Raw genomic sequence first — 13,847 nt, 5'->3', positions numbered from 1 at the left:
GCAATATTTTTTGTTAGTAGTTTGTATACCGTAAAACAAAGAGCAATAGGTATAAAATATTCATAGCTTTCAACTTTGTCTTTCTTTGGTATCAAAGCGATAAATGTCTTATTTAGTTCCTTGAGGATCTTCGTAGAATTTCTAATTCCTTCTAATGCTTTAGTGACCTCATCACCAATAAATTTCATGCATTGCTGATAGAAGGAAGCTGGGAAGCCATCCGGCCCAGGGGCCTTATCTGGGTTGATTTGGAATAGCGCTTTCTCAATTTCTTCCTTAGTGAATTTTGCATTTAGCAACTGGTTCTGTTATTTGTTTATTACCTTTGGAATACATATGAGGACTTCATTCCTCGAGGTTAACCTAGATTCCTCCTGATTATTAAAGATATTATAAAAGTATTCAATTGCTTCTGCAACAATGACATCTGGATTGTTGTTGATATCCCCAAATTTAGTCTTGATGTTGGAAATTTTAATAATTAGTCTTTTCTGCTAGGTGCTATTGTGGAAGAACTTGGTGTTTTTATCTCCTAACTCTAACCAATGTTCTCTACACTTTTGTTTCCAAAAAATTTCTTCTCTGGCCAAAATTTCTTCATATTCTGCTAATAAGGATTTTTCCTTCAGATAGAGATTATTATCCATACCCTTTCTAATAACCTCTTCATTTATGTCTTTTAAAGCCTCCTCTACTTAAGTTTTTTTAATAAAAATGTTTCCAAACTAATTTTTATTCTAGGCTATTAGATTTTGTTTTACTGTTTTTAATTTGGTGACCAGTTTGAAGGATTTGGAACCTATTACTTGAGATTCCTTCCACCATTTTTTTATTATTTTTAATATGTTTTCACCTCTGAGCCACATTAGCTCAAATCTGAAAGGGCTTTTTGTAGAGGGGGTGGCTTTAGAGATAGAGAGCTAGATTGGGAAGTGGTCTGATCCTGAAAGAGGAAGGATATTTGCTTCAAAGGTATTAGGGATGTTGGCCAAATTTCTCTGAATAAAGAACCTATCCAATTTTTGTCCAATGTTGCAGAATCCTTTCCTTCTGTTATTCCAGGTAAAAGAGTTCATCTCTGTTTTGACTTCCATGAGATTTCTATTGAATATCCATTCTCTAAAATCAACGTGTGTGGGAGAAAAAGTGACACTAAGCAAACATGCCCTAATCTCACTTTCAACCACACATTTGTGGAATACGAAAGAGCCTAGAGGTATCACACAATTGGCTACTTCTTTTTGTGGAAGAGAGAGCCATGGGATACCTATTAGGATTTCTATTCCCTTGTTGTAATTGAAAGATAAAATGATGCAAGTTCAATCCCTAACCCCAAAGTGTAAGTATGAACTAATAACAAGATTACGGAATTGAACTTAAATGATGGAAAGCTGTAAACACAAGGACAAGACAAGAATGAAAATGCGTACCCGGAGTTAAAATCTGACTGAAAATGTTCTGGACGGGGGCGCGGGCGCCACTGTCCTGATTCTGCCCCTGAAACTGCTCTGAAAACTGTTGTTTTTGCACTCTGGAAAAAGCTGTCAAAAATGCTGAAAATGCTGTCTATCAGGAGGACCAGGGCACCCAGCGCCCCTGTCCCAGGGACCAGGGTGCCCAGCGCCCCTGTCCTGGTAGGACCAGGGTGCCCCATGCCCTTGTCCTGGTCTTTTGCTCTGAAATTTGGTGGGAAGGTCGGTCTCAGTCTGCTTCTCCCGGATCTGCAACCTGCGGCGTCGTCCGAGTCCCGAAACCTGCACTTATATCTGAAAAGGTGTTTGGGCGGCTATATAGGGTTTTGCCTTAGTCAAACCCCGCTTCGGTGATTTCCACCTCCACGAATAGCCAAGTTGTATTGTAAAATGTATTGTGTGTGCAGACCTAGTGTGTGTGCAAGGTCCTTAAATGCAAGAAAGCAAACTAGAGCAACCTAGAAAGTAAACCCTAATTGCTTGTAAATGATAATGTAAATGCCCTAAATCAAGATGCAAAGTGATCTAAAGCATGAATAAAGGATATATTGAAGCTTATGCAAAGACATGAAAACAATATGAAATCATACCCAACCCTCAAGGGAGGAGTACAAGCCAATCTTCAGTCGGTAATTTCCTATTGCTCTTCAATGTCTTCAAAGCCCTAAATGGATGAATGAAATTGATGAATGCTTGATAGAAGGATGTTGAATATTGTTGAAGTCTTCAAAGATCTGCTCTTTCGCTGCATAGAAGGTCCTTGAAAGCCAAAATTCGGATCTCTTCTAATGAAGAAAGAGAGCTCTTATGTAGGAAATCCTAGATCGAAAATTCATATTTTGGCCGACCTAGAGATTGAATCTCCCGCCAATTTCTTGGGGTTAAGCTTTATTTTATGATTGGATCGTGCTCCCAAAATTTCGAGAAAAATGTCCGGGACCATGTGCACCGGGCGCCACGGTCCTGACAACTTTTCACCAAATTTTCAGGGCCGTCGGATATGATGATTTTAGAGAGTATCCCGAAGTTATAGGTGATTTCAAGATGTTTTGACCCTCGAAATCAAGCCCCCAAGTTCAAAATAGGACCTAATTAGGGTTTTTGAATAAATGATGTATAGGAGGAATAAAATGAAAAGGGCACACTTTAATGAAAGGGCCCAACTTTATGATGTGGGAAATGATAAAATAGGACCTTAGACCTAATTAATTTAATTAATTAAGTGCTAAAGGGGAAATGCAATGCAAAATACAAAATGTGCCAAGGTGGGTGCTAAACTAGGTGTGAAATTGTACCACCCTAGCAAGTGCGTACAATTTATGACGCTACATTTAGCCCCCACTTTAGCGGTCATATGAACACTACGTGCATATGCAAGCTAAAGTACAAAAAAGTAAACATTATTTGAAAAAGGATATATCCATAAGTCTGTCGAACGAAGCCCCCAGCGGTATCTGTAGTACACAGTTAGGAACCGCACCCTACAAAACCACACGTTAGATCACAAAATCACCTAATGCTTACTAAGGAAGGTGATGAAAATTTGAGGGTAGCTATATGCCCCCCACTGTTTCAGCTTGCTAATTTTAGTGAGTTGAAACAGGGTATCATGTTTACCACTGCGAATTGTTAAAGAAAATTGATGACAAATGCTCACAAGAAGATTTGATATGAGATCAAAAACTAATGGAGAATCGTTTGGTAAGAAAGAGGACTAAATCTCAATTCCAACGCAACAAAGAGTGTGAGGTTTTGAGAGTTCTCTAACACAAGATGAAGGATGTAAATGGAAACAAAATGCAAAGAGAAGAAAAGAAAGGAGAAAAGCATGAATACACACATTGGTGATCCATGAGAAGAATAGTGAAAGAGAAAACATGGACTTCTCGCCCCTAGATCTTGTCTAGGTGATCCATGGAAAAGAGGACATGGAAAACTAGCCCCTAGAGTCTATCTAGGTGATCCATGTAAGGGAGGAGAGTGAGAAAGTCTAGCCTTATGCCGCTAGTTCCACTCAACCTCGTGCATGTGTGTGTAAGTGAGGTTAGAAGCATCTCATAGGAGTCTATGCCCGAGTATGCTACAACCTGTATATGTATAGTACAAAAGCGTGACATCTCGCTCTAAGAGTCTGTGCTCTGGTTCCGAGAATAATCACCTTGCATAAAAGAAAAATGGAGACATCTTTCTCTAAGAGTTTGTGCTCTGGTTCCGAGAATGACCCATTGCTCAAAAAGTGTAATGTTTATGTCACAAGAAAAGTAGAACAAGGATACCTACCTTCATCACAAAAGAAGATACCCCAAAAATGCAACAATGTCATAGATCCAAGCAAGAGAGTTTTGCACTCTTTAAGCAAGGATAAGATAGTTGAAAAGGGATATCTTGTAGTATATGTAAAGGAGATCCTTAGAGGAGAAGAAATCTTTGTACAAAAGACACCTATCCCCAAGAGGAATTGTCTTAGACAAATATAACATCTTCTAGAATAAGACAAAGAAGAGAATAAGAATGCAATACTTCCTTCTTTTGCGAGGTGAAAGTGATTCTTAATGAAGGATGACGCTCTTTTTAACCCAATTGGGAGAGTGAATTCATTATGGATGTATTTCATCAAGTGCAAAAGAGGTTATAGTCAAGGACTTACACCTCTTGTAAGAGAGAATCCTTGAACAAACAACAACCAATGCATACAAGGAATAACATCAAGTAATAAAGTTCACACCATCCACGAAATAGGAAAAAGTGGATCCTTAGATAAAAATAAGTAAAGATCATTGCTTCAATGAGGACTTACACAATCTTCTAGGAAGAGATTTGGACATAAGAAAAAGAAGAGATGTATGAAATCACTCTTGTCCCCATAGAAACAAGAGATAATATAGAAAATTAGGCTATTATGTTGCTTCAAAAATATGATTGCACTTGAAATTGTACCATCATGAATGACAATGAGCCCCCAGTAAATGAGCTACCAATGTCACATAATGATGAGCAACATAACAGCCATTAATGTTATTTAAAGACATGATAGATTGAATGAGGTATTTGAATATGACATGCTGAATGCTCAACTATAAGTGAGATGAAAAACATGTATAAAATTATAAAAATAGAGGGATGAGTGTAATTTATTAGAGCCTTATCCTTGGAGGAAAGGACTTTATGATGACTAGGAAATAAAGATTCATAAGTGGATTTAGAAATTTGAGGGGAGTCATAAAGAAATTTGTTCATTGCCAAGATTTCCTTATGAGGGGAATGAGAGTTGATAGAAGTAGAAGATGATTTAGTTGAAGTGAGATCATCATCACTACTAAATATAGCATTCACATTGAGAGATGGTCTTTTGGATGCTTTAGTACGTTTGCAGGGATTATAGCCGAGTCCAAAGGCATAATTGTGAAAATTAGTCTCTAGAGGAACTTTTATCCCTTGTTCATGAGTGCCACAACCATTTCCATGATACCCATGCTTAGCAAAAATGCGAAAACCACGACCATAACGATAAGCCATTTCAGGAAGAGAAGGTGGTTTTTCATAAGACAAAGAATCAAACTCTTCATAATTAGAGGTGTGAGGAGAAGAAGTTTGAGAAGCGGCCACAAAATTATTGCTCATAGGTTCAAGTAAGACTGATTGATCTCTAGTTTCTTCCTTCTTTTTACCTTTAAGATCTCTAGGAGGAACCCTATACTCACCTACAAAGGTGGGATTAAAATCAAGAGATCCCCAATCGTCTTCTGCGAGAACCTTCTCAGGGTCAAAAGCTTTTTCATGTGTAGATTCAAGTCGAGAAGGATCTTCTTCAGGAGCTTTAGACTCATCCAAATAATTTTGATTATCAGAGGATGATGATTCATCCATAGGTATCTTGTTTAACGGGTCATCACTAGAAGAGGAAGGCTTAGAAGAACTCCCTTTGGAAGTAGATGTTTGCAAACAGGCCTGAAGTTTAGTATCACCTATCAAGGTATATGTCTTATTGTTATAAATGAATTTAACTTGTCTATGCAATGTAGAGGGGACAGCTTGCATACTCTGAATCCAAGGTCTCCCTAATAACAAGTTGTATGATAGATTTCCCGACATAACATGGATAGGAGTAGGCAAAGTAATAGGTCCCACTGTGATGGGTAAGGTGATAATACCTAATGAAGACTTAGCCACATTATCAAAGCCTCGAATGGGACGAGAGTCAGGCTCAATAAGGGATGTATCCACATTCATCTTATGCAATAGATTAATGCTACACACATTAAGGCCAGAGCCATTATCTATCAGTGTTCGTCTTATAGCAATGTCATTTATGATAACCATAATCATCAAGGGATCATATTGTTGTTGAATTTCACTAGTAGGCAACTCATCTTGGGTGAACACAATTTGAGCTTTAGGATTCATCACAGAGTTAACTAAAGATGCTATATTACTAGATGTATTCGGTGGAGGAACATTCAAATCTTTCAAGGCATCTTGTAACATTCCATGATGAGCGGAAGAAGTTTGGATCAAATCCCAAAGGGATATCTTAGCAGGGGTAGCTTTAAGTTGTTCTATGAGATCATATTCCTTACCAAGAACTTGTGAAATACGTGGAGCTTGCGGAAGAATAGGTTGGGAAGGAGGAAGTGAAGTTGGGATAACTAGAGGAGGATTAGGTTGCCTATTGTTTCTTGTGTTATAAGTATGGGCAACCGCATGATAACTCTCTCTAGTCAGTTGCTTAGCATACTCATAAGGGCTCTTAGAAGAATAACCTCCTTGCACAGTAATAACAGGTTTCTTAGGAGTGCAAAAAGAATCATTAGCATAACCACCTTGAACCACTAAGATAGGCTTATTTAAAGGTTGAGAATTTTGAGAAGGACAAGCACCTTGGACAGTGAAGAGAGGTTTGTTAGGTGTTTCATTCACACGTATCAAATTGATTGAGGATGGTTCAGAGGAATGAACAAAAGTGTTGGAAGAATTTTTGATAGTCTTCTCTTGCACTAAAATCTTATCACGAATTAAATCAATTTTAGGAGAGAGACAAGCGGTAGGCACTGATGTTCTAGTAGGAGGAGTAATACTAGGAAAGGTCATATCATCCTCTATCATCAAAGGATCTACATGGGGAATAAACTCTCTAGGAGAAGGATCAACATTACTTTCTAAAGTCTCACTTTTGAGAGGGAGATCTTTGAAAGAGATGTTAACCATCTTTCTTTGAACTAGGGTATCCTTATGAGTAGAACCAAGTTGAGGAGAGGGAGATGCTTTATTTTTAGAGGGAGAATAATTGATATTCAAGGAAGGTGAGAAACTATCAAGGGAGAGAGAATAATCTACACCTTCTTCTAATGGTTCATCCCAAATAGTGAGGTTGTTGAAAGGAATGTTTGAAGTATTGTCAATTTCGGGAGAGGAGATAACATTGTTTATTAATTCCTCATCCTTAGGAGGGAGAGCATCAATAGATGTGTTAAACTCATCCTCTTTCCTCAAAATATGTTCAATATGATCTTTAGGGGAGAGAAAATTAAGGAAATTGCTTATTATTTCATCTTCTTTCTCTAAGGGATGCTTATGGGTAAGACAAACTTTAGGAGAAGGTTAAGCATTTATCATTAATTCATCATCTCTAGTGGGAATTTTGTTGGAAAAGGAAATGCCATCACTAGGAAATGTAGGGATAATGTCATCTTCTTGCACAAAAGGATCCTCATGAAGGGAGTGTTTTTTAGGAGGAACATGAACATATTTCTCCAAAGATTCATGCTTAGGAAGGAGATCTTTGAAAGAAGTGTTCATAACCTCTTGTTGCACCAACATGCCCCCATTGGAAGGACCAACTTTAAGAGAAAATAAGTCTATGTCCATCAATACCTTTTCACTTAGAGAGGCATCATGAAGGGAAAGTGAAGTAGCATTAAGAAAGGTGTTTATGATATCATTCTCTTCCTCTAGGATAGCTAGATAGGAAGGGCACATTTTAGGAGAGTTGTCAAGATCACTCTTAAAGTCTTCATCCTTAGAGCATGGGAGAGTCTCAAAGGGATTGGTAGCAACTCTTTTAGACACTAAAATGTTGTTATAGATGAGGGGAGGTTCTTTAGGAGAAGGAAAAATTGAAACAAGGGAAGCCAACCCATTATCACATCTATGAAATGAATGCATCATGACAACAATTTTCCTCTTTCAAATGATAACACATGCAAAATAGAAGGAAATGTTTAATTTCAACCAATGCAAACACTTAGAATGTAGATTTAGAAAATGAAATTTATGATTCAAATGAGTTCCTAAATCAGATTTGAAATTATTGATCCCAATTAAGCTATCCACAAGTTCAACTTTGAATTGAAAAATTAGGGTTTTAGCAAAAAATTTCCTCTAATTTTTTTTTGAATCTTGCAAGAAATTAAAACTTGTAAATATAAATTTGAATTTAAAATAGCATAAACACTCAAATTTGAAAACATAAATCAGAATTAGAGAAGATTGGAGTTCACGTCGGGTTCACCAAAATGTGTGGGAGAAAAAGTGACACTAAGCAAACATGCCCTAATCTCACTTTCAAGCACACATTTGTGGAATACGAAAGAGCCTAGAGGTATCACGCAATTGGCTACTTCTTCTTGTGGAAGAGAGAGCCATGGGATACCTATTAGGATTTCTATTCCCTTGTTGTAATTGAAAGATAAAATGATGCAAGTTCAATCCCTAACCCCAAAGTGTAAGTATGAACTAATAACAAGATTACGGAATTGAACTTAAATGATGGAAAGCTATAAACACAAGGACAAGACAAGAATGAAAATGCATACCCAGAGTTAAAATCTGACTGAAAATGTTCGGGACGGGGGCACGGGCGCCACTGTCCTGATTTTGCCCCTGAAACTGCTCCGAAAACTGCTATTTTTGCACTCTAGAAAAAGCTGTCAAAAATGCTGAAAATGATGTCTGTCAAGAGGACCAGGGCACCCAGCACCCCTGTCCCAGGGACCAGGGCGCCCAGGGACCAGGGCGCCCAGCGCCCCTGTCCTGGCAGGACCAGGGCGCCCCACGCCCTTGTCCTGGTCTTTTGCTCTGAAATTTGGTGGGAAGGTCGGTCTCAGTCTGCTTCTCCCGGATCTGCAACCTGCGGCATCGTCCGAGTCCCGAAACCTACACTTATATCTGAAAAAGTGTTTGGGTGGCTATATAGGGTTTTGCCTTAGTCAAACCCCCGCCTCGGTGATTTCCACCTCCACGAATAGCCAAGTTGTATTGTAAAATGTATTGTGTGTGCAGACCTAGTGTGTGTGCAAGGTCCTTAAATGCAAGAAAGCAAACTAGAGCAACCTAGAAAGTAAACCCTAATTGCTTGTAAATGATAATGTAAATGCCCTAAATCAAGATGCAAAGTGATCTAAAGCATGAATAAAGGATATATTGAAGCTTATGCAAAGACATGAAAACAACATGAAATCATACCCAACCCTCAAGGGAGGAGTACAAGCCAATCTTCAGTCGGTAATTTCCTATTGCTCTTCAATGTCTTCAAAGCCCTAAATGGATGAATGAAATTGATGAATGCTTGATAGAAGGATGTTGAATGTTGTTGAAGTCTTCAAAGATCTGCTCTTTCGCTGCATAGAAGGTCCTTGAAAGCCAAAATTCGGATCTCTTCTAATGAAGAAAGAGAGCTCTTATGTAGGAAACCCTAGATCGAAAATTCATATTTTGGCCGACCTAGAGATTGAATCTCCCGCCAATTTCTTGGGGTTAAGCTTTATTTTATGATTGGATCGTGCTCCCAAAATTTCGGGAAAAATGTCCGGGACCATGTGCACTGGGCGCCACGGTCCCGACAACTTTTCACCAAATTTTTAGGGCTGTCGGATATGATGATTTTAGAGAGAATCCCGAAGTTACAAGTGATTTTGAGATGTTTTGACCCCCGAAATCAAGCCCCCAAGTTCAAAATAGGACCTAATTAGGGTTTTTGATTAAATGATGTATAGGAGGAATAAAATGAAAAGGGCACACTTTAATGAAAGGGCCCAACTTTATGATGCGGGAAATGATAAAATAGGACCTTAGACCTAATTAATTTAATTAATTAAGTGCTAAAGGGGAAATGCAATGCAAAATACAAAATGCGCCAAGGCGGGTGCTAAACTAGGTGTGAAATTGTACCACTCTAGCAAGTGCGTACAATTTACGACGCTACACAATGGTGGCCTAGTTAACTTTCTTTATGCCCCCCCATTTTTCTGAAGAGTCTTCTATGGCATTGAAGTCCCCTCCTATAATACAAATCTGATCTGGTATCGAGGTGAGAAATTGGTCAATTTCTTCCCAGGTTTTCTTTTTATCTTTACTTTGAATGGGTCCATAAATATTAAACAAGAGGAATTTTAAATTGCTCTTAATGTTGTTGACCCTTCCACACACCCAATTGGGAGATTTATAGCTCGATAAAAAGGAGGCTATCCTAGGATTCCATATTACTACTATTCCTCTAGAAGCCCCCATGGTTAGATGACCCTCCACTTCTCTTATTCCTATTCTTTTATTAAATGATTCCAATTCATCTTTATTCAGTTTAGATTCTTGTATTAAAAATATATCTGGGCTAAATTTTGTTATGCAACACTTGATAATTCACTGCTTGTTAGGAGCATTCAAGCCCCTAACATTCAAAGTAAAGAGCTTCATTTCTCCTTGGGAAGGACCTTCCCCTTCCCTGCCTAGTTGAGAAGCTTTGATATTGATTTCTACCCCTCTTCTTAACTTCTTTGGCACAATCTGGGGATCCAATATCTTTTATTGTTTTGGCTAATCCTAGGTCTTCATCATCTATTTCTATTTCAGTTTCCATAATATCCATAACTTCTAGGGTTTCTACCTTCATGGCCTTTTCCTTCAAGAGCCTTGTCATAAGAAGCCTTCTTTGATAGGCCAATTCATCATCATCAACAACTTCTTCTATAAAAGAGTCCATCAAATCGTCAAATTTTTCATTTCCCATATATTCCGAGATGATCATATTCTCCTCTTCAATCCTCCTTAAATACTCCTCTTCAATCCATATTGTGGGAATCATTAGTTAGTGAATCTGAACATTCATTTTCTACCATGATAGAGGGCTGACAATCCCTCCCAATTCCGTGGCTTTCTAAGCCAATCAGTGCCACTTCTACTTTCTCCTTTGGGGGTAACTCTATGATCTATTTTAAGAGGGTTTGTTCTTCAATGGTAGGAATTGGGAAGTCTAAATCCATCAATGAGGGAATGTCAGATATGCCAGCATCTTCGCAGGCAATTTCTCCTTCCTCTAATTCCTAGATTAGGGTTTCCAAAGGTAATGGTTTCATACAACCTGGGCTGCCCTTCAAATCTATGTCCTTTTTCCTCAGATCTGTATTAACTGTCTTTACCTCCTCATTGGTTTTTATGATGAAGCCACCTCCAGTAGGGTTGAAGGTTATGCTTACATTATCCTCAGGGGACGTTGCTTGGCTCATTTTTTGTCGTTTAGGGTTGGGAGGGGATAGATCTGGAAAGATTGCTTCCCTACGATCCACCCTGCCCATATATATTTCTGGTTTAACCAAATACATTGAGTGATTAGTTATTATCTTAATAGGCTCAAAATTAATGTCATTTATATGCAATTTTACCATGATCCTAATGGTTGCAGAATCTCTAAAATTTTCTTCTCAGCCTTCAAAACCCCCAAGTGAGTCCCCTATTTGAACAAGGTAGTGTTCGTGAATAAGTTCTACTGGGAGGTTAAGTAATTCTACCCACCTGGGAACTAAATTTTTTTCGAACATTTTAGGGGAGAAATTTGGCTGCCATTTAAAAAAGGAAAAGAAGTAACCTTTAAAAAATCTAGGTTGATTATTAAGTATTTTATCTCTTAATTCTAATGTATTGCAATGAATAAATAGATAATTGTCTTCTAGGGTTGTAATACTTACTTTCCCTTTGGTTGTGGAGATCAACCACTGGATAATTTCCTTGGTGGAGGTACCATATCCGCACCATTTGCCAAGCAGACCTCGTCTCTTGTAATCCTCCTAGAGACTGTTCATATATTGATTGCTTATAATAATTGTGTTATGATTCAATTTGTTATGAATTGTAGCTTGTTGCTTGCCACTATTATTTTGTATCTTACTTTTAGGGATAATGATCTGAGGAAGGGCCATTGGTGACTTTGGCAGAGACTCGGCACTATTCTGCCTTTTGCCTAATTTTACCAAATTTGCTCCAATGGCAATAGAATTTGCAGAGTTCCGAGTTGATCTTTGTGACGACCATCAATTGTCCTTATAGAAGAGTCCTTTTGGTTTCTAGGTGTTGATCTAGGGTTCCTCTATTTCCCAAACTAATCAAAATCTCCTGCGGCAGATGTAGAGATTATTTTATCTTTTAAAGATTAGAAATCTTTAGGCTAATTGGGGGACCTCTTGGAACCCTAGCCACCTCTTTGTAGGTCTGATTCAGAGTAACCGAGATTGAATTTGCTCCCGTCACATAGGATAGTGTGGAATTTAGGGCTTCAAATCTATTTGTTGAACCCACCTTGTGCTTGTGGGTGAACCTCAGATATGTTTTTGCTTGCCATGGGGATTTCTTTGTGATCCCATGATTTCTTTTTGGCCGCAGGAATGACTGTCTTGCAGTTTTTAAATTCGTATTCATAATTTTTAGATTACCACTGCCACACGGGTGGGCTATGGCAACCATGCCTATTCTTTGCAGCAACACCATGGCACTTAACAACAATATTTTTCCACATTTGTCTATATGATCATGTAGGTAAAAATAACCATCAGTAAATCTGACGTATCTAGCAAAATCTCCATAGTAATTTTTTAAGAAATGAAACTATTTAGCAAGTATAGAATAGCTTAAAATATTTCTAACTCAATATAAACATTAATATTCTTATATTATTGTAATTTAATTTTTATATTATTAAAATTGTTAACTTAGAGTTATGTTTAAAGTTGGTGTTAGGCTTGACTTAGTTTAACTCTTTACTTTATTATTATGCTAAGGTTCAGGATAAATATTAAGATTCTTATATTAATGTATTTTATTTTTTATATTATTAATATTGTTGTTATTTATTAATATATTATTATAAATATTATTATTCTATTATTAACAATATTATTTTATTATCAAAATTTTATATCATTTAATTGCACGAGGATAACCTAATCTAAATAAAATAATATAATAATTAGTTTTAAATGATTTCGATTAAATTTAATCGTTGAATTTATTTAATATATTAGTATACTATGTTATGTTATGTTATGTTATGTTATGTTATGTTATGTTATGTTAGGTTATGTTAGGTTATGTTATGTTATGTTATGTTATGTTATGTTATATTATTATCATTTTATTTTGATAAAAAAATATAAGATATAAAATACTAAGATACAAATAATAATCGAACAAAAAATAGAACCATATTAATTTTGTATAGATTCTAAATCATTTGCTAAATATTTATTTGATGGTAGTGGATGCTTGAAATAAATTAAAAAAATAAAAATAAAAAAATTACTTGCCTTAACGTCTTAAAAAAATGTCCTCAAAATTTTCATTTAGATAGTAGATCCATGTAATCCAACAATAAGATGTAAATTTTTTGAGAAAATTACATTGGAGAAATATAATATATGTAATTTGAAAACTCAAAAAAAAAAATTTAAAAATAATTAAAATATTTAACAATTCTTATTGATGGAGAAACAATTGAATAATAACAAGTTAAAAAAAAATGATTGCAATAATACTAGCCTAATGAAAAGTGCTAATAAATATGGGTGCAAAGTAATTAAATTAACCTATTATCAACTAAATAAACAACTTAACCCTAATGTATTCATAGTTGATAGAACCATAACACATAACTCATTTTAGATAATTCTCATATAGGTACTTAATAGCAATTGTAAGAAGGTAAAATAGAGACATATAAAAGGAATTGGATTTCAACATAACACATAATTATTCATATGTCCATTAAAATCATGAGCCATTTACATGCGTATTTATGATATCTTCAATATTCATTCACTTGGAATAATAAAGCTAGTCCTCTAGAGGTTGGTCGAGAGGAACTTGATCCTAGCAATTTGATAATACTCCATAAGATGTTTGTAAACACCATTGTGTCAAATTCAAAAACTAGGAATCAGTAAAGATAAATAGATATTTTCTCCAACAATTAGTTAGAAAATTTGAGCAAGACATAATTCATATTTATGCTTCATATTATCTCATGTAATTTAGTTCTGAAACTCAAAGAATCACAACATAAATGTACAAAGTTGTGTCCCACTTTTATAAAAGAAATGACAAATACGGATTCAA

This window comes from Cryptomeria japonica, chromosome 5 (genome assembly GCF_030272615.1).
Source record: "Cryptomeria japonica chromosome 5, Sugi_1.0, whole genome shotgun sequence".
NCBI lineage: Eukaryota > Viridiplantae > Streptophyta > Pinopsida > Cupressales > Cupressaceae > Cryptomeria > Cryptomeria japonica.
The sequence above is the reverse complement of the archived record's forward strand: the minus strand, read 5'-3'. Positions refer to the sequence as shown.